Source organism: Tachysurus fulvidraco, chromosome 18 (assembly GCF_022655615.1).
Source record: "Tachysurus fulvidraco isolate hzauxx_2018 chromosome 18, HZAU_PFXX_2.0, whole genome shotgun sequence".
NCBI classification, from domain to species: Eukaryota; Metazoa; Chordata; class Actinopteri; order Siluriformes; family Bagridae; genus Tachysurus; species Tachysurus fulvidraco.
Genome location: NC_062535.1, coordinates 18,100,891 through 18,122,327, shown reverse-complemented (window position 1 = coordinate 18,122,327; position 21,437 = coordinate 18,100,891). Strand labels below are relative to the sequence as shown.

Below are 21,437 nucleotides of genomic sequence, written 5' to 3'. Positions count from 1 at the left end.
CACAACCCTGGGGAGCTCCAAAGCTGAGCGTGCGGGTGGACGAGGTGTGTTTGCCCACTTCTCCGGCTTATGGTTTGTAATTCCCTTTTCTTCAGTCCAGGTGGCTCATCGTAGTGTGGAGATGATGAGCAATGGCATTCTCAGTAGAGCGGTTCCAGCGGTACAAGAACTGTAGTGGATCCAGTGTGTCTGGTAGTGATGAAGTGTCTGACCAGTTTTTCAAATCACTTCATCACTACTGAGGTCAGGGCTACAGGGCCGGTAATCATTGAGGCAGGCGGGCTGGGGTTTCTTCAGTACAGGAACAATGGTGGACGGCTTGAAGCATGAGGGGACAACAGACAGTTCCAGTGAGATGTTGAATATCTCAGTGATCACTGGTGCTAGCTGGTCAATGAAGGCTTTCAGAACCTATGATGCCATCTGGTCCTGCTGCCTTCCTGGTATTCACTCTCTTGAATGCCCTCCTCACGTCATGCTCCGAGATGGTGAACATGTTTACCTCTCTAGCTCTCTCAGCGTGAATGATGTTAGCTGCAGCCTCAAAGCACACTGCACACACTGTAAGACGTGACCTCCCTCTGAACCGGAGCTTCCTCTTTCAGCCTTTGCTTGAATACCGGCATGAGGAAGATGGCGGCATGGTCCGATTTCCCAAACGGTGGACGTGATTGTGCCTTGTACTGTAGCTGTTCTTGAATGGTGTGTAGCAGTGATCCAGTGTCCTTTCACCCCTGGTGGGGCAGGTGATGTGCTGCTGAAAGTTCGGTAGTGCGCACTTGAGGTTGGCACTGTTAAAGTCTCCCACCACAATGAGCGCAGCGTCCCGATGCGCTGTTTGTGTAGCGTTAGTATCTCATGTAAGTCTCATACTGCAGTGTCTGTGTCCGATGAGGTGGAATACAAATGGCACTGACTATGACCGAGCTGAATTCGCGAGGTAGATAGAAGGGCTGACATTTGATGGTCAGTAGTTCCAGATTTGGTGTGCAGAAGCGTAAAAGAGGAACGATGCTTATGCTGTCACACCAGTGGTTGTTCACCATCAGACACACTCCACCTCCCCTTGACTTCCCCAACTCCAGTGTTCTGTCTATGCGGTAAACCAAGAAAAACCTTGGTTTAGTTTTCAACATTTTCATCATGTTTGGTTGAATTTCGCAAAGTGAAATGTCACACAACCAAAATGTCTCTATTATCTCATGATACCTAAAAACATTTTTGTGTTACATGAAAAATGCCTTTGTACTGTATGTTCTGCCTCCACAGTGCCTACATGACCCTCATGTTCAACAGCCAAATAGCAAAGAAAGAAGAGCGTAAGTTAAAGAGTGTGTGCTAAAGATGTCTGCATGATGATGTTTTGCATAAACACAATTTTCTTTGCTTTAATTTCTGAATTGGACCTTAAGAACAAGCACAGATTTGGTGAATAAATCAGTTTGTACTGTCTCCAGTGTGTGTGACTGTGATAATATAAAGGTAAGACTCACCTGGGATCATGAGGAGAAAGATCAGACAAAGCAGAGAAGACGGTTTAAGGGACATCATTCTTCTATAAAGATTCTATATACAACCTAAAACATAAAATAATCAACTTCAGTAAGGTGGAGACAGTAAGTTTGCTTCATCACACTACTCCATCACTCAGGAGTTTACACCACACACACTGTCTGTCATTTCTTACATAATAATCACACTATATTCTACCAATAATAGGACACTCTTTAAACATTTACAGAAATATTAATAAATAACTGTACTGGAACACTCACAAGCTACAAATGAAAATGAATTCACTGATACCAGCTCTGTTTAAAGCAGATAATGAATGATTCAGATGTGTTTAATTGTCATGCACTAATTACAGATTAATAGATTTAGCAGAATCTGATATTTGAAGGAGAGATTTTCTAAACACATCTAAAGTTAAACACAATACATTAAAATAAAGTTAAACATGAAGGCAGGTCAAAATAACCTCACTTTAAAGTTTGCATGTGTTTCTATGGACTGAAAGTGATTTATTCCTGTGCATGAGGATGTTTGTATATTTAGAACTACTCCTGAGCTGAAACCCCTAGTGGTAGGAAAGTGTAATGACAGTAAACTTATTATAAGTAGGCTTCAGCAGATGACTGTGCTCTTGATGGAAAGTTGTTGTATTCTGCAGCTTCTTTCTTTTGTCCTTCTCTTCATTAGCATTATAACTAGTTTATGATGTTATGTAAATATAAGAATATGGAGAAGTTGAACAAACAGCAGTGATTATGATAGTAGCTGCTTTATTAATGCCAGTTGATGCATCACAATTCATCATCTTAAAGTCTACTGTGCACTTAAACTACTACAATTACACAGAATTGAGTGTGTAGTAAGAACCATGTTTGGTTTATTTTGGCAAAGAAAAACGTCACACAAAAAAATATCTAAATATAATCTCATGATACCTAAAAACATTTTTGTGTTACATGATATGTGTCACAATAAAAATGCCTTTGTACTGTATGTTCTGCCTCCACAGTGCCTACATGACCCTCGTGTTCAACAGCCAAATAGCAAAGAAAGAAAAGTGTGAGTTAAAGAGTGTGTGCTTAAGAGGTCTGGATGATGATGTTTTGCATAAACACAATTTTCTTTGCTTTACTTTCTGAATTAGTCACTTAAACAAGCTGCATTTTTACCACCAACACCACAATACATCAGAAATAACTGATCACAATATTTATATTCAAGCTCATATGTGATAATTAAAAGTTGCTGAACATAAAGAAATGAGACGTGAATTGAAATATTTTGAACAGCAAACCTGTCAATGTTCAGGAAATGTAGATATTAGATTAATGATATTAGAGAAATTAGTCATTAAAAATATGAAGTTTGTTCTTACCGTAACTTTTATACTCTTGTGTCCAACAACTGAGCAGAAAATAAAGTATGAAGAGGAGTGTGTGTGGTTAACAAGTGTTGCTGTTGTATTGTCTTCTCTTTCTGCTGAAGTCACTTCCTATAAAATGAAGAAAATATGACAAAAATATGAGAAAATATTTTGTTCATATGCTAAAATGAAATGAAAGCCAATGTAAAGAAAAAAAAATGCTGAAAATATTATTGATTATTTTATTAATATAAATATTCTTCTTTTAAGTGCTTTGTAACAGAATTGTCACCATTTCCTTCGTCTTTATGCTACAACTGTGGGTTTACATTGTCAGTTACATTCAGAATCTCAGAATCTCAGAATCCGCTTTATTACCAGGCATGTTTTCACATGCGAGGAACTTGTTTTAGTGACATAATCTCCACTGTGTAACAGAATGACATATGTAGTATAGATTAAATTGTATGTACACATTTACAGGTGTGAAATGTGCAGTTAAAATGAAAATATACATATGCAAATATGTATACAATATATACAATTTGTATGTACACATGTGCAATTGTGAAGTGTGCAGTTGAAGTAAACATAACTATTTGGACAATATGTATGCATGTATGTACAGATCGCAAGTGTTAAATGTGCAAATTGAGGTATACATAGTGCAAATATTAGGTGTTGTGTGTTCCATGGTGTTAATTGTTCATCAGGTGGATTGCTTGAGGGAAGAAACTGTTCCTATGTCTGTTCGTTCTGGAGCTCAGGGCTCTGTAGCGCCGACCAGATGGCAACAGTTCAAAGAGGGAGTGTGCTGGATGTGACGGGTCCAGAGTGATTTTCTTTGCTCTTTTGCTCACTCTGGAGGAGTACAGATCTTGAAGAGTGGGAAGAGTTGTGCCAATGATTCGCTTAGCAGTCCAGACTACCCTCTGTAGTCTTCTGATGTCGAATTTGGTGGCTGAGCTGAACCAAACAGTTGCCAAGGTGCAGAGGATGGATTCGATGATGGCAGTGTAAAACTGTTTCAGCAAATCCTGTGGCAGGTTTAACTTCTTCAGCTGACGAAGGAAGTACAACCTCTGCTGAGCCTTTTTCACAATGGAATCAATGTGAATGTCCCACTTCACGTCCTGGGAGATTGTTCCCAGGAATCTGAATGACTCCACTGCTGTGACAATGCTGTCCATGATGGTTAGTGGGGGAAGAGCAGGGGGTTTCTCCTGAAGTCCACTATCAACTCCACTGTCTTGAGCGTGTTCAGCTCCAGGTTGTTAAGGCTGCACCAGACAGCCAGCCGGTCAACCTCCAGTCTGTAAGCAGACTCGTCACCGTCCTGTGCCGATCAGTGTGGTGTCGTCTGCAAACTTCAGGAGCTTGACAGATGGGTCATTAGAGGTGCAGTCATTCGTGTACAGTGAGAACAGTAGTGGGGAGAGAACACAGCCCTGGGGGGTGCCAGTGCTGATGGTGCGGGTGCTAGATTTGAGTTTCCCCAGTCGCACTAGCTGCTGCCTGTCTGTCAGAAAGCTGGTGATCCCCTGCAGACAGAGGAGCTGGGTTAATTTGGGCTGTAGGAGTGATGGGATGATGGTGTTAAAAGCAGAGCTGAAGTCCACAAACAGGATCCTCACATAAGTCCCTGGTCTGTCCAGATGCTGCAGAACATAATGCAGTCCCATATTGACTGCATCATTCACAGACCTGTTTGCTCTATAGGCAAACTGGAGGGGGTCCAGTAAGGGTCCAGTGATGTCCTTCAGATAAGCCAAAACCAGTCTTTCAAATGATTTCATGACCACAGATGTTAGAGCCACAGGTCTGTAGACATTAAGTCCGGTAATTTTGGGTTTCTTTGGGACGGGGATGATGGTGGAGCTTTTGAAGCATGAGGGTACTTCACACAGCTCCAGTGACGTGTTGAATATCCGTGTGAAGATGGGGGCCAGCTGATCAGCACAGGCTGGTGAAACACTGTCTGGGCCTGGAGCCTTTCTTCTCTTGGTCTTCCTGAAGACCTGACACACATCATCTTCACTGAACTGGATTGAAGGTGTGACTGATTCGGGGGTTACAGAAGGTGTGAATTGGGCTTTTTCAAACCTACAGTAGAACTCATTCAGGTCGTCTGCCAGTTGTTGATTCACCACAGTGCTGGGGGATGGTGTCGTGTAGTTGGTGATGGCTTTTAAACCTTTCCACACTGAAGCTGAGTCATTGGAGGAAAATTGAATCCGTAATTTTTCGGAATAATTCCTCTTTGCCACTCTGATCTCCTTTTCCAGTGTGTATTTGGCCAGTTTGTACAAGACTCTATCCCCAGTTCTGTGAGCATCCACTTTGGCCTGGCGGAGCTGGCTGAGTTTCGCAGTGAACCATGGCTTGTTATTGTTGTAGGTTAAGTGAGTTCTGGTAGGAATACACAAATCATTACAAAAACTGATGTATGATGTTACAGTCAGTGTGAGCTCGTCCAGGTTGGAGGCAGCAGCTTCAAAAACAGTCCAATCCGTGAGAGCGAAACAGGCTTGTAGATCCTGCTCTGCTTCCTTAGTCCATCTTCTTACAGTCCTTGATACAGGTTTAGCTGTTTTTAGCTTCTGCCTGTAGGTCGGTATCAGATGAACTAAGCAGTGATCAGAGAGTCCTAGAGCTGCCCGTGGGACAGAGTGATATGCATCCTTTACTGTAGTGTAACAGTGATCCAGTGTGTTACTGTCTCTGGTGGGACATGTAACATGCTGTCTGTATTTAGGCAATTCCCGTGAGAGAATCGCTTTATTAAAGTCCCCAAGTATTATTACTACAGAGTCCGGGTGTTGTTGCTCACTCTCTGTGATCAGATCAGCGAGTGTCTGTAAGGCCGAGCTCACGTGCGCTTGCGGTGGAATGTAAACACTCACCAGAATGAACGAGCAAAACTCCCGTGGCAAATAGAACGGTTTGCAGTTAATGAAGAGTGTTTCAAGATCTGGACAGCACATATTCCTCAACACAGTTACATCAGAAACTGTGCTGTCCGGAACAGAGTCGTTCAGCCATGTTTCCGTGAACTGTCCTTATTTTTCCAGGTGAGCAGAAGGAGTTCGTCTGTTTTTGTTGGATAGAGAGCGGAGATTCGCCAGATGGATGCTAGGCAGCGGTGTTCTTAAACTGCGCTGTCTGAGTTTCACGAGCGTGCCGGAGTGCTTTCCCCGTCCTGAAACGCTTAAACAGCGCAGCCGCTCCTCCAACTACGATATTCAGCAAAACATCAGAATACTCAAAAACCGAAAAAATATCTTGTGGTGTGTGCTGCAGAATGTCCAGCAGTTCATCTCTGGTGAAACTGATCGGGTTTCCTTCACAGAAAACAGGAAAAACTAACAAAAGAACAAATACTGCGGAGCTAAGCACTGAGGCTGTGTTTTGCAGCGCCATCTTGGACCAATTCAGAGCCCCTCTATTAAAAAGCTGCTTTTATTTAAAAATTTTATTTATTTTTATATACGTTTTCCCAATGTTAATGTAGATCATACACAGTGTTGTGCTAGTTACTAAAAAATAGTAACTAGTTACAGTTACTAGTTGCTTCATTTAAAAAGTAACTCAATTACGTTATTGATTACTTACAATTACACTAAAAAGTAACGTGTTACTGTTAAAAAAAACTTTTTAGTTACTTTTTTAAAGAACGTTCTTTAATGTTCCCATTAATGCCCTTTTATGGTCTATACAAACACAAAACCAGACATCCCAAGTATCCCGGATTCTCCAGCATATTGATAGCGGCTCCCTGATTCCCGCAAATTACTTACAATCTCCCGGAACCTAGAGCGAGCAAGCAAGAGCGCGCATGCGTGACAGAGACAAGTATTCAAGCTCCAAACCTTGTAGCGCACGGTAGAGAGGGAGGGGGCCAATCCTGATTGGCCTGTTTCGGTAAGTCAACCAATCAATTGTCAGTGTGGGCGGGCTATAGCCCATGTGTTTCGGAATTACTGCCGACATACTTGAATAAATGGAAACACGCCCACAGAGCGTCTTGTTTGTGTTTACAGGTTAGCATCCACCGATCCTACAATGCGTCGCTGCTGTAAACAGGTTAGGCTGTAGGCTACACTTCAGCCAAAATTAATTAATTTAAAAAGTAACAAGTAACGCACCATATAGTAACGGTAACGGAGTAACTTTATTTAAAAAAGTAACATGTTAGAGTATTCGTTACTATCAAAGGAACAGCGTTACAGTAACACGTCACTGCCCAACACTGATCATACATAAAATTAAAAATAAAATTAATCAAACCTATGTTAAATGTATTTATAGATTACTTACTGTCTCTTACTTTAGTCACTTTACTTTACTTTAGTGTAGTAAAATGTCAGGACTTGGACTTTCCTGCCGGAACAGTAGGGGGCGTTCTGGCAGTGTGTTTTCTGTCACGTGTCTTGTAATACTCACCTGGGGCCTCATTTATAAAGTGTGTGTACACACAAAACGGGGCTGGAAATGTACGTACGCCAGTTCCCACGCAAAGGTTGTGATCTATAAAAAACAAACTTGATGGAAGCCAAATTATTTACAGTATATAAAAAAACTAAGAAATCCTCAACTTTTTCTCTAAGACCTTTCTGTATATGAAATAATTCTACTGGAATTTATCATCTCACTCTATAGGTCTGGTATATCACAGCTGTCCCTGAGTGGCATAATATCTGTCGTTTTGAATGGTTTTAATATAATTATCATAATAACACACTGCCAGAGCGCCCCCTAATGTTCCTGCAGAGAATGTCCAAGCAGAAATCCTGACAGAAAGTGTGAATAATCAAATTTCAAGACTGTGATGTTGCAGCAGAAGTTTGTCCTTTATTCATAATAACATTCATGTGGTTACAGAATTCACACACAGAGTAAATATATTTAAATACTGACATGAGTTTTTCATATACAAAGTGACATCATATGTTTTATATGTTTATTTGCAGTGAAACAAAATAAAACAATGTATTTGAGTAGCTTTAGGCTGGTTAAAGTAGCTGTACTGTGATATATACATGTGCTTCATCCTGGTCAGAGTCACAGTGAGTCAGGAGTCTATTCCAGGATCACTGTGTGCCAATCAGGACGTCATGCTGTGTTTGACTAAAGCTCAGAACTCAGAGGAAAAATAAAGAAAACTGGCACCTCAACTCAGAATTCCTACTCAGAGAGTCAGGAGGGTCTCTTCATCCCAGAGTTTATCATATTACTACAGACCAACATGGCCAGCATGGCGACTCACACCATCAACACTTGAAAAAGTATATATTAATGATCAATAAACTGACTAACTGATGGCCCTAAAGGCACTTCCCTAGAAACCCTACACCTCATGCGTAGGGTTCCTTTCCCTGCCTGGTGGAGCTGACCGCTGGTGCTGGACGGCAGGCTCAGAATTTACACAGGGAATTTGGGCTGCAATGCTAGCCCATGATAACCCAAGCCTCTCACTGCAGCAAGGAAAGAACCGGCCATTAGGAAAATCAGGGCTGTTTAAAAAAATGTTTTTGTCCTTTTCTTCCCTGTGGCAAGCAATGCAGCCATACTTTGTGACACAGAGGGCATAATCGGCTCTCTAGAGAGGTGAGAACATGCCATGGTAAAGAAGAGAAGACCTTATTATTTATATCTCTTGTTTTTTACTTGTCTAAGACAACTCGAGAGACAATTGACACCAATATACACAGAGCGATTCCTAAATTCAAAGAAGCTGGAGTCATGTGATGTACATGCCCTTATAAGGTCTTACTGGCACTCTATGCTTCGTCACATGATCTCGTTAGCCAATAGATTGGAGTGATTTCACACAGAGCTTCAGAGCTTCCACAAGGAGGTTCCCATAGCGTTATATTCTAAGTTGCTGATGTTACTGAGTTTCTCCACTTTAGTGAGAAGCTCTTTATTCATTATCTGTATCAGGATTCATTTAATCCACATTACTGTTACTAAATGTCTGAAATCACAAATAGAAAAAAAATCAGAAAAGTCAGAAATGTGTGTTAAAGCATTTTACTAACATTTATCTACATCAGTCATCACCACACACTCTGATATATGATCATTAATTTTACTGATTAATACATTAATATAAAAGTACTGTTGGAGTTACAGCTGTGTATTGTTTCAGTTCAATTCAAGTTTATTTGTATAGCGCTTATTACAACTGACATTGTCTCAAAGCAGCTTTACAGAGCGTAAACATAGAACAAAAGGTTATTATAAAGAATAATATAAAGATTAATATAATTACAAAATTCAAGATTAATATTAGATATATTTAAATATGTTTATATTTATCCCCAATGAACAAGTCTGAGGAGACTCAGGTGCCTGTGGGGAGGAAAAACTCCCTTGAATAAAAGGAAGAAACCTTGAGAGGAACCAAACTCAAAGGGGAACCTCATCCTCATCTGGGTGACACTGGGGGTGTGATTATAAATATACAGTCTGATAAATTTTGTATTGATGTAAAAGATCACATGGAGATCACATCTCCTCTATAGTATCACAGAGTCTAACTGGAGCTGGTAGATCTCTAGATGTCTCAGGATTCTCACAGAGTCGGCCTCATTGCAGAGTAGCACATTTTCATATAAAACACTTATTAGTAAGTTAGTATTTAATCTAGTGGTGGTTTTGGGATCAAAATGCTCAGATTCACTGCAATATTCTAATAATCAGAGGATGTGGATGCGTCAGCAGGAGGACTGGGATGAGAAATCTGTGAAAAACCCAAAGTCACACCTTGTTGTATTTATAAATATCTAAAACATTGTACAAAGCTGTTTAATGTGACAGATTTACAACAATGAAATATTTCATAATCATTTCATCATCATAAACGATATTAAAAATAACTGTGTTTTTGAGTAAACACTTACTGCAAGTGTGTGATACACATCATCAGCTGCCCGGCATGTGGAGTCTAGAGCTGCATACGTGTCGTCTTTAGCACTCGGCCCAGTGTTCTGCAGAGAGGAGGAGTGGAGAACATGATTAGGTTCTGCAGAAGATTTACAGTAAGTCACCACTGTTATTAGTCAATTCAAGCCAAGTCAAAAAGCTTTTATTGTCATTTAAACCATATATAACTTGCAGTACACAATGAAATGAGACAATGTTTCTCCAGGACCAGGGTGCTACATTAGACAAAGACAGAGCTAAGGGCTTAGTAAGTAGTCCTAGATACATAAAGTGCAACTGTGCAAACTGGTACAAACAACGCAAGGCAAAAGACAAAAGACAGTGCAGGACAAAAGACAGTGCAAACAAAAAAAGGAGCTGGTGTTGAGTGACCAGGTGAAGCATAAATTTGCTGCTCTTGATGATCTGTACAGGTGATTTGTCAATGTTCAGCAGAGAGTGGTCGCTCTGTGCTCTCCTGAAATCAACAACCATCTCTTTAGTTTTATCAACATTCAGAGAAAGGTTGTTGGCTCTACACCAGACAGTTAGCTGTTGCACCTCCTCTCTGTATGCTGACTCGTCGTTCTTGCTGATGAGACCCACCACGGTCGTGTCATCGGCAAACTTGATATTATGGTTCGATCTATGCATGGCTACACAGTCGTGAGTCAGCAAGGTGAACAGCAGTGCACTGAGCAAGCAGCCTTGAGGAGCTCCAGTGTTCAGTGTGGTGGTGCTGGAGATGATGTTCCCGATCCAGACTGACTGAGGTCTCCCAGTCAGGAAGTCCAGGATCCAGTTGCAGAGGGAGGTGTTTAGTCCTAACTCAGGCTCATCTTCCCAATAAGGTGCTGAGGGATGATTGTGTTGAATGCTGAAGTAAAGTCTATGAGCAGCATTTGTATGTGTGTTTATTGTCCAGGTGGGTGAGGGCAAAATGAAGGGCAGTGGCAACGGCATCATCCGTGGAGCGGTTTGGACGATACACAAACTGTAGGGGGTCCAGTGAGAGTAGTAACTGGGTCTTGATGTGCATCATGACAAGCTTCTCGAAACACTTTATTACAAAGTTCTCCACACACCGGCTGTAGATAGACAGAAGATGTGAGCGTTAGGAGGAGGGATAGTCTTCCTTGCTGTTTATTTGTTCTGCACCTCAAACTGAGCATAGAAGTCATTTAGTAAAGAAGTCATGGGAGGGAGGCATCACTTTCACAGGCAGGTAATTCATGATTGCCGGTATGCCCTGCCATATGTGGAAGTTGATGGAATTGCCATCAGTTGCAGCCTCCCTGATGATGTTCCAGTCAGTGCCCTCAAAGCAGTCCTGAAGTGCAGAGGTGGCTCCTGTTGGACAGGTTTAAACCTGCTTCAGTTTAGAGGATCTGATGAGTGGTCTGTATGCTGGAATTAGCATAACAGAGATGTGGTCTGAATAGCTGAGGTGGGGCGGGGTTCTGCCCAATACGCGCCCGGAATGTTTGTGTAAACAAGATCCAGTGTGTTTTCCTCTGTCTTTGCAAAGTCCACATACTGATGTATACAGAATATCAGGAGACTTGAGATTTGCATGATTGAAATCTCCGGCGATGATAAACATTATTATGATAAATGATGCTAAAATTGGGGTGAACATTCTGCAGATTGCTAATCGCCCCATATAGTTCACATAGAGACTCTTTAACATTAGCACTGGGGGGAATGTACACTACAACAATGAAAACTGTGGTGAATTCCCATAGTAAATAAAATGGCCTGCATCTAACAGTCACAAACTCTATTAATGATGAACAGTAAATAGAAACAAGCACAAAGTTCTTGCACCATTCTGTGTTTATGTAAACACACAAACCACCACCAAGAGCCTTAATGCACAATGCTACATTTTTGTTGGTGTGTAATGTTATTATGAACAAAGCTCCTGACAGATATTTCTGTAATAACTCACCTGATTGTCACCTTCATCTGCCTCCTTCTTCTTCTGTCTCTTGCTTCTGCTCACACAAAGACAAATATTTACCCACCGTCAGCATCTTCAGAGTCATTAGTGATAAATTTATCAGCACAAATATTCTCACCTCAGCCAGAAGAGTGCAGAGAGAAGAGCTGCAAGCCCAAAAAGTCCCAGTCCAACAGCCACATACACAATTACAGTACCTGCTGGTACACACACACACACACACACACACACACACACACACACACACACACACACACACACACACACAAACACAGATATTATTCAAAATCTCACCAACAGTGCATTATGAACAGAGCAGTGATCACACAGCAATGAAAAATCATCACCCTCACCATTAATATTGACAGGCACTGCAGCTGATCTCTCAGAGCCGTGTTTATTCTGAGCCTCACAGTAATACTGTCCACTCTGTACAGCTCTGTAACTCTGTCCAGATCCTACAGGTGATGATTCTTTCTCCTTAAACCAGGTGTAGCTCTGTACAGGTGGGTTAGCATCACTGCTACATGTCAGAGTCACTGAACTGTCCTCCACTATCTCACCAGAGGGACTGATGGACACTGAGACGTTCTTTGGAGGATCTAAAATGAACAGGATAATAACACTAAAATAAATCCATAATAGTTTTATCTCTAATTGTCTGTGAGGAAATCTTCAGCTTTAACTTACACAGAACATTCAGAGTCACACTGTTGGAGTCCTGATGTCCGACTTCATTACTGCACCTGCACTTGTACTCTCCACTGTCCTCAGAGCTGATCTTGGAGATGTTGTAGGTCTTTTCATTTCCTACTGATGTCTTCCCCTTAAACCAGGTGTAGCTCTGTACAGGTGGGTTAGCTGCACTGCTGGCAGGTCTACCTATGAACGCAATCCGTCCTCTGCAAATGATCCAAAATGCAGCTGTCCAGCTTGTTTTCAACCTGCCAAAGTTCTCGCATACCACCCCGCTGCTGCGATCCCTCCACTGGCTTCCGGTAGCTGCACGCATCCGAATTCAAAACACTGATGCTGGCCTACAAAGCCAAAAATGGACCAGCTCCCTCTTACCTCAAAGCCCTCATCATTCCTCGCACTGCACCCCACAACCTCCAATCTACCAGCACTGCTCGACTGGTTATAACATCTCTCAGGGTAAGAGGCAAGTATACTACAAGACTCTTCTCTGTTCTGGCACCAAGGTGGTGGAATGAACTTCCCCTAGAGGTCCGGACAGCTCAGTCACTGGCTATTTTCAAGCGGCGGTTGAAGACCTACTTATTCAGGAAACACTTCAACTAGCACTTCTTTCCTTATCTTTTACATTTAAAAAAACCTTTAACACTTTTTCATTGTAACTTTGAACAAATGTTTTAAACTCATTGTATCTTAAGTATGTAACATAGTGAACCAGCATTAATGTATTCAATGTTAGAGATTTAAGCACTTATGTACGTCGCTCTGGATAAGGGTGTCTGGAAAATGCTGTAAATGTTATGGTATGCCTCGCTAGTCTATGTTGGGTTACGTTATGCTATGCCCTGTTAAGCTATGTTAGGTTACGTTGTGCTATGTTATGCCTTGCTATGCCATGTTAGGTTACGTTATGCTATGCCATGTTAGGTTACGTTATGCTATGCCCTTCTAGGCCATGTTACGTTACGTTATGCTATGCCTTGCTAGGCCAGGTTAGGTTACGTTATGCTATGCCTTGCTAGGCTGTTATGATACGTTATGCTATGCCTCACTGGGATATGTTAGGTTACGTTATGCTATGCCCCGCTACGCTATGTTAGGGTACATTATGCTATGCCTCGCTAGATTATGTTGGGTTACGTTATGCTATGCCCTGCTAAGCTATGTTAGGTTACGTTATGCTATGTCCTGCCAGCTATGTTAGGTTAAGTAATGCTATGCCCTGCTAAGCTATGTTAGGTTACATTATCCTATGTCCTGCTAAGCCATGTTGGGTTATGTTATGCTTGCCTAGCTAGGCCATGTTGCGTTACGCTATGGTAGGCCTCATTGGCTGTTATGATACATTATTCTATGCCTTGCTAAGCTGTGTTATGGTGCTTGGTGCTGCGCCTTGCTGGGTTTGTTTTGTTGCGTTGTGCTGTGACTTGCTAGGCCGTGTTAGGTTAGATTATGCTATGTTGTACTTCGATAGGCTGTTGTGATACATTGTGCTGTGCCTTGCTAGGCGATGTTGTGTTCCGTTGCGCTATATTATGCCTCGCTAGGCTATTATGATACGTTATGCTATGCCTCACTAGGCTATGTTAGGTTATATTATGCTATACCCTGTTAAGCTCTGTTAGGTTACGTTGGGCCATGCCTGCTAGGTGTTTAGGTTGTGCTGTGCCTCTTTAGGCACAGCACAACCTAAGGTTGCGAGCTGTGGCTGAAGGGGAGATCAGATCGTTGTGCAAGGATATAGTGATACGATGTTGTGATACGTTAGGCCGTGCCTTGCTAGGTGTGTTGTTACGTTATGCTGTGCCTTGCTTGGCTGTTATGATACATTGTGCCGTGCCTTGCTGGGCTGTGTTGCGTTGCGTTGTGTTGGGCTGTGTTGGGTTACGTTGTGCTGTGCCTCACTGGACTGTGTTGGGTTACATTGTGCAATGCCTTGCTGGGCTATGTTTTGTTATGTTATGTCATGCCTTGCTGGGCCTTGTTGTGATGCGTTGTGCTGTGCCTCGCTGGGCTGTTGTGATACGTTATGCGCTATTTTATACGTTATTTTGTATTGTGCTGCGCCCTGCTTGGCTGTGTTGCGTTATGTTATGATATGCCTTGCTGGGCTGTGTCGGGTTACATTGTGCTGTGCCTTGCTGGGTCGTGTTGTGTTGCGTTACGCTATGCCTCACTAGACTGTTGTGATACGTTGGGCTGTGCTTCGCTGGGTTATTGTAATATGTTATGCCATGCATTGCTGGGTGTTATGTTGCGTTGTGCTAGGACTCTCTAGGCTGTTATGATGCGTTAGCCATGCCTTGCTAGGCTGTTATGATACGTTATGCAGGAAATATTTACTGGCAAATGGTCTAACTTCTTAACTTGACAATGGTTAAATTCTAGCCAGCAATGAAAATGAAAAGCTTGATTAAATTTCTCTCCTCTCTGTAGCAGTGTCCAGCGAAAGAAAGATAGTGACCTTTTGGATTGATAATCAATGGCTACTAGCTCTGCTGGTATTGTGTTTCTGTTCTTTACATAAATAAATTAATAAATTAATGAAAAAATATAAATTAAAAAAAAAAAGTAAATGTTCCAAAGCTGGAAAGGCACTGAGAAGCATCCTAACAGCTGTTTCTTCAATTATTTAATAGCTGGACTTATCCGAAGTTTTCACAGGAGTTTCTTGGTTGCCTCCTCATTAGTTTGCTTTCTGCTGTTAAAGAACCTGAAATTGTCAATTATTTGTTGGAAAAGGAAGTTAAGACTGGATTTCTTGTTGGATCTTTTGGAAGTCTCCTTTCTCAGGTTGTTGGATGGATCCTAGAGGGCTACTCGGGGGATATTCAGGGAGGAGGCACTTGGTTTCTCGTGTTCTGTTTGTGATTGAGCTAGCTCTGCTGCTGCTAGCTCTCCTCCTCTGCTGCTGCTAGCTCTCCTCCTCTGCTGCTGTCCCTAAAGTAGCTGAACCAGGAGTGGAACGTTAAAGGTTCTGGTTGCTCCTTGGGAAATTGGGATGGCATGATGTTCATGATGTTCTGGAGTCTTCTGCAGCCTTGAATCGTATACAGGCGCTGTGCCTTCCGTTGGTTTTGGGGGGGGGGTTAATGGTCAGTTGTTGGTAGTAAATGGTAAAGAAACTGCTTTGCGTGCCTGATAACATGTCCTCTGCTCTGTTGGTATTTTACTAATAAGTTTGGCTAGTGAAAACCTCGCTTTAATCCTCTGCTTGGGGGGGGGGGGGGGTTGTCTGGCTGCTTTCCCAGTTAAATGGGACATTGTCCCCCCACAAATCTGCTGCTGTTCCCTGACTAGCTTTCATTGAGCTCATGAAAAGGATGGGGAATTCAGAACAGAGCCTTACCGCCAAATGTAAATTTCATAAGCTTGCAAATAAAAAATTTAAATATGTCAAAGAATTGTCTTTATTTTGACTCAAGTGGTTTTGACTGAACTATGTTTTTGAGTAAACACTTACTGCAAGTGTGTGATACACATCATCAGCTGCCCAGCCTGTGGAGTCTAGAGCTGCATACGTGTCGTCTTTAGCACTCGGCCCATTGTTCTGCAGAGAGGAGGAGTGGAGAACATGATTAGGTTCTGCAGAAGATTTACAGCAAGTCACCACTGTTATTAGTCAATTCAAGCCAAGTCAAAAAGCTTTTATTGTTATTTAAACCATATACTGTATAACTTGCAGTACACAGTGAAATGAGACAATGTTTCTCCAGGACCAGGGTGCAGTGAACAGCAGTGGACTGAGCACCCAGCCCTGAGGGGCTCCAGTGTTCAGTGTGGTGGTGCTGGAGATGATGTTCCCGATCCGGACTGACTGAGGTCTCCCAGTCAGGAAGTCCAGGATCCAGTTGCAGAGGGAGGTGTTCAGTCCCAGCAGGCTCAACTTCTCAATAAGGTGCTGAGGGATGATTGTGTTGAATGCTGAAGTAAAGTCTATGAGCAGCATTCTTACGTGTGTTTATTGTCCAGGTGGGTGAGGGCTAAATGAAGGGCAGTGGCAGTGACATCATCCATGGAGCGGTTTGGACGATACACAAACTGTAGGGTGTCCAGTGAGGGTAGTAACTGGGTCTTGATGTGCATCATGACAAGCTTCTCGAAGCACTTTATTACAAAATTCTCCACACACCGGCCGTAGATAGACAGAGTACCTGAGCGTTAGGGGGAGGGATAGTCTTCCTTGCTGTTTATTTGTTCTGCACCTCAAACTGAGCATAGAAGTCATTTAGTGCATTTGGGAGGGAGGCATCACTATCACAGGCAAGTAATTCATGATTGCCTGTATGCCCTGCCATATGCGGAAGTTGATGAAATCACCATCGGTTGCAGCCTCCCTGATGATGTTCCAGTCAGTGCACTCAAAGCAGTCCTGAAGGGCAGAGGTGGCTCCTGTTGGACAGGTTTACACCTGCATCAGAACCAGTTTAGAGGATCTGATGAGTGGTCTGTATGCTGGAATTAGCATAACAGAGATGTGGTCTGAATAGCTGAGGTGGGGCGGGGTTCCGCACGATACGTGCCTGGAATGTTTGTGTAAACAAGATCCAATGTGTTTTCTCTGTCTTTGCAAAGTCCACATACTGATGTACACTGAATACACGGAGACTTGAGATTTGCATGATTGAAATCTCCGGCGATGATAAACATTATTATGATAAATGAGGATAAAATTGGGGTGAACATTCTGTGTCCTTCTGGCCCAACCAGCTATAGAAGGACACATGAAGTACGCCCTAGGTCTACTCGCCCATGTTAGCATGCAAAAGAAAAATACAAAGCAACACGAATTAGTTTGTTGTGTACTCGTTCGTTTACACAGGCACTTTTCCAAATTCAGTTTCCGACCCAGTGACTATAAAAGGGCTATAAAACTGTAAATTGTAAAAAATATTGTCATATGTTCTGTGTCTACTGTCCCTGTTTGTCTGCGTCTCCGTGTTTGTGTATCTTTTGTAAGTGTTGTGTGCAGATCCATGGAGTGCCACCCATCCCGACGTCTCTGACTCCTTCCGCCTCGAGGACACCACAAGGCCTGTCTTGATCATGGCCCTGAGGGACTAATACTAGGGTGACTCTGCGTGTACACTGACTCTCTTTCCTGTAATACTGTTGTTATATGTGTATGTTTTATATTATGGTGACCCCAGTGACACTGACTTCACTGTCACGCTATATTTGCGGGCAGAGTGAGAATTTTCCCTGGAATTGGCCTCTGAGGGTTTTTCGCTCACTCCTGATTCACCCATTGAGAATAAGCATGTATTTTTCTGGATATGTGTGTGATATGTGTATGGGGGTGGCGGGGAGTAATGGTTATAATAGAGCACTGAAATGTTATTGTGTTAGACACAAAGGTCAAAAGTAGTCAAAATGGAGAAAGAATTAAAGTGTTATTAAAATATTAAGATTTTTTAAAATCTGGTAAATGGGGATGCTTAAAAGTGGTGATGTTGAAATTTTGTTTAAAGTTTAAAATTTGGTGGAGTTTTGTTTAAAGTTTAAGATTTTTGTTTTGTTTACATATTGTTTGAAATTTTTGTTTTGTTTAAATGTTTTAAATGTTTTGATTTCATTTTTTGGTTATAGCCCCTGTTGATGTTCATAAGGTTAGGGTTAGGATTTAGGTCAGGATTAAAACAATATAGGTTTGAGTGAGGCTTTACAGACTCAAAGCGGGGAGTAATGTTGTGAAAAATCTTAGTAAAATTAATTAAGGTATTATTCCTTACAATACTATTGTTGGAAAAAAATCTTAGTAGAAATAATTAAAATATTATTTCTTACAATACTATAACCAAAGTAAAGTATTAGGCCTTGCAAAATATTACAATTGCTGTCATAAGACATATGTAGGTGATGTTGTAGGCCAAAGATGTTTATTGCAACCAGATTCGGTGCTGTCAGGCCTAGTCAGTCTGAGCACATTTGTAATAACAACTTGTTATGTAGAAGGGAAAAGACCATGGTTCCCAGACCTTAGCTCATAAATTGTTATGGAAAATGAAGAACACCATGGTTCTCAGACCTTGGTCCATAGCAATAACATGTTATGTAGAATGAAAAAAAACAGTGGTCCACAGACCTAGGCCCTGAAAAATAAGGGGAGGAAAATCCATAAATGGGCATGTGGTGCTCATAAACTTGTTGTGCAGACTGAAGAAGGCCCAGGTGTTTAATCTAAGGTCATGAAAAATAAGGGGAGGAAAATCCATAAATGGGCATATGGGTGAAAGGTAATGGGAAATAAGGGGAAATTGGGTCAGTGTATTTAGAAAACATAGGAGGTAAGGCCGGTAAATAAGGTGATATGGCACCTGGGCTCCTAGGAGCGCCAGGGTATATATTGAGAAGATATCTGAGGTTTTTTTTGGTTCTTTGGGGGCGAAGGTGTGTGTGCGCGTAGGGGTGTGTGTGCGCACGCGGGCACATGCCCGTGTCCGCGGGTCAAGGTGGGTGTTTTTATTTTTGCAAGGACGTCGCGAGAGTTCTTGTTTTTCTTGATTGATTTTGCATGACATGCTCTTTTTGGGGGTTTTAATTTGTTACTTTGAATTTGGCAATTTGTTACTTTTAATTTGGCAAATTATAATTTGTTGGCTGATTGACCACAATAAAGAAGTTTGCTCATTCTCATCCAGGTCTGAGGAGTTTTCTCAGTATTTTTGTAGTAATTATAGAGTTAACAGTGAAATCTAACTAAAGGCCTAAGAGAAGAGATCACCCTGTGATGTGTCGACTTGGAGACCGGCTCTGAGTTCCGACACTATAACCAAAGTAAAGTATTAAGCCTTGCAAAATATTACAATTGGTGTCATAGGACATATGTAGGCGATGTTGTAGGCCAGATGTAAACTAGAATAGATGTTTATTGTAATCATAAACTTAGTAAAAGTAACCAGTGTTGTCTGAGCTCTCTGATCAACAATGTTTGAGGAAGTGAAAGTCAAGAGTTCAGCTGAAACAGGCCTCATGAAGGGAGTAGGGCGAGACAGCTGTATCAGGCGACCAGATGGACAGACCTGCTGAATCTGTATGTATATATATATATATGTATGCGTATATGTGGAAATCATATACAGACAAAATATAGAAAAAGATAGAGGAAAACTCACTCATTGTAATTATAAAGGGAGATTGGGAGATTGGTCCGCGAGACGTGTCTTCTGTGTGATACGTGACAGGGAAGCGTACAAGAAGTTCTCTGGAGCACATTTTTAACAACAGTTTTGACAACGCAGCATATTTTTTAATAATAAGGCAGAAGTACGGCGGGAACAACAACAGAAAAAACAAAAGGCTAGACTCGGGGCGATTCTGTAGAGTCAGGGAAAAAAAACAGACAGGTCAGGTGGACTGACTTAAGAAGGTATAGACGCACCTAGAGGTGCCAGGGTATATATTGAGGAGATTTCTTTTGGAGGGGGCTCTTGCTCTTTCTTGCTTGCTTTTTTGTGTTTGAACTTTTTTGAGTGGCATGGGTTCTTTTGGGTTTTTGTTTGATTACTTTTGACTTAGAGATTTTTCCTTGAGCTCAATGGAATTGTTGGCTGATTGGCGGCAATAAAGAAGTTTTCCTCATTCTCATCCAGGTTTGGAAAGTCTTCTCATTGTTTAATTTGTATCAATTATAGTGTAACAGTAAAGTTTAGTTTAGATAAATTGTTTAATAGTTAATGTAAATAGTTAATTTTATAGTAAATACTTAAATAGTTAAATAAAATAGTATTCAATATTCGGCTAAAAGTCTAAAAGTGCAATTCACCCTGCAATGTGTCCACTCGGAGGCGGGCTCTGAGTTCCGACAGAACCAATCATTAAGGAAAGAACCATCATCATCAGCCTCATGGAAAAGAGAGCAAGGTGAGATGAACAAAACATCTTATTTTCAGTCTAACAGAAGAAATTCTGTAAAACAGCGGATGGCAAACAACACAAAACCACTGTGAGTGTGTGGAAGTGTGGCCGTGGTCGAGTGCTGGTTTGTGAATAGAGGGTAAGGTTTATAAATGAGTGTGGATTTGTGTTAATAACTGTTATCTGTTGCAGTGAGCTGTGGCAGGGACAGAAGAGGAAGTGTGTGTGTGTGTGTGTCTGTGTGTGTGTGTGTGTGTGCGTGCGTGTGTGTTTGTGTGTGTGTGCGTGTGTGTTTGTGCGTGTGTATGTGTGTGCGTGTGTGTGTGCGTGTGTGTGTTTGTGCGTGTGTGCGTATGTGTGTGTGTGTGATAATAATCACACTATATTCTACCAATAATAGGAGACTCTTTAAACATTTATCCATCCATCCGTCCATCCATCCATCCCTCTTCTACCGCTTATCCGGGGCCGGGTCGCGGGGGCAGCAGTCTAAGCAGTCTCCCTCTCCCCAGACACTTTCTCCAGCTCTTCCGGGGGAGTACCGAGGCGTTCCCAGGCCAGCCAAGAGACATAGTCCATCCAGCGTGTCCTAGGTCTTCCCCGGGGCCTCATCCCGGTTGGACATGCCCGGAACACCTCCCCAGGTGAGGGTAGGAACCTAGATCGACCGGTAAATAGAGAGCTTCACCTAGTGGCTCAGCTCTTTCTTCACCACAACAGATCGGTATATCGACCGCATCACTGCAGAAGATACACTAATCCGCCTGTCGATCTCCCGCTCCATCCTTCCCTCACTCGTGAACGAGATCCCAAGATACTTAAACTCCTCCACTTGAGGCAGGAGCTCTCCACCAACCTGAAGGGGGCAAACCACCCTTTTTCGACTGAGAATCAACAAACATTTAAACATTTACAGAAATATTAATAAATCACTGTACTGGAACATTCACAAGCTACAAATGAAAATCTCTGCATGAATTCACTGATACCAGCTCTGTTCAAAGCAGATAATGAATGATTCAAATGTGTTTAATTGTCATGCACTAATTACAGATTAATAGATTTAGCAGAATCTGATATTTGAAGGAGAGATTTTCTAAACACATCTAAAGTTAA

At 41.9% G+C, this 21,437-nt stretch overlaps 1 protein-coding gene and 1 long non-coding RNA gene across 2 annotated transcripts in view; both read right to left on the bottom strand.

The window, feature by feature from the left end:
- The window catches only part of LOC113643839 (hemicentin-1-like), a 276,071-nt gene that overhangs the window by 174,935 nt on the left and 79,699 nt on the right, over positions 1-21,437 (bottom strand).
- Positions 9,579-20,852, bottom strand: LOC125139461. Its single transcript, XR_007138513.1, has 4 exons — positions 20,713-20,852; positions 15,928-16,014; positions 9,784-9,870; positions 9,579-9,623 (listed from the first exon to the last, which is right to left on the bottom strand). It is a non-coding gene; the product is annotated as an uncharacterized LOC125139461 (long non-coding RNA).